Genomic DNA, 803 nt, shown 5'->3' with positions numbered 1-803 from the left:
CTGCCGCCGCCCCCGCCGCGGGCGGGGTTGCTGCTGCCGCTGCCATTCCGCGCAGAGTGGCAGGTCCTGGCGGCGAGGGAGGCAGCCGTCCGCAGGGGGCCCCAGCTGACTGAGCAGGTCCTGCAGTCCGGGAGGCAGCGCGCCCCCGCCTCAGCCAGCTGGAGAGAGAGGAGGGGGCGTGAGCCGACCCCGGCACCGAGGGCGCTGGAGGCAGGGGGCGGCTAGAGCGCCAGGGCGAGAGAGGAGGCGAGTGCACCGGAGAGGGGACACCCGGATCCAACACACCCAAAGAACTCCAGTGCACATGGCGTGATGAAATATGTTTGGAGGGATACACCAATAAAAAGAATCACCACCCGACAGGCTTCGGCATGACAAATAACAGGCATTGAAATTCTTCGTCACCCAAGGAGTCAAATGCTAGATCGAAGGCATGTTCTTAGTATATATTTATTTACACAAAGCATCAGTGCTTCTGAATTACTTTATGTGGGGAGCAGTATTTATCATCAGAAGTGAAAAACATAGGAAAAAAGCAGAAATATTTACTTGCTGTTGAAAGGCACTTAAACTTTTAAAAATCTTTTTTTTTTTAACTTAATTTTATCAGTAAAAATATGAGCAGTACTGATCTGTTAGAAATCAAAGTACATTGTCTCTTAACAGCCTTTAAAACTGAATTAGTATTAATAAGTATTCACAGTGATACCTAATTATATGGATAACATTTTACAAAAACTAATCATAAAATTATATTTCACATATAAAATTATATTTTATAAAATATTTTATATTTATATAAA

At 45.6% G+C, this 803-nt stretch overlaps 1 protein-coding gene across 1 annotated transcript in view; it reads right to left on the bottom strand.

Moving 5' to 3' along the window:
- Positions 1–803, bottom strand: part of THSD7A (thrombospondin, type I, domain containing 7A) — a 487,905-nt gene that overhangs the window by 475,868 nt on the left and 11,234 nt on the right. The window lies entirely within an intron of this gene.

This window comes from Bison bison, unplaced genomic scaffold, assembly GCF_000754665.1.
Source record: "Bison bison bison isolate TAMUID 2011002044 unplaced genomic scaffold, Bison_UMD1.0 scf7180017864216, whole genome shotgun sequence".
Taxonomy (NCBI): Eukaryota; Metazoa; Chordata; class Mammalia; order Artiodactyla; family Bovidae; genus Bison; species Bison bison.
This window is presented reverse-complemented; position numbering and strand designations above follow the sequence as displayed.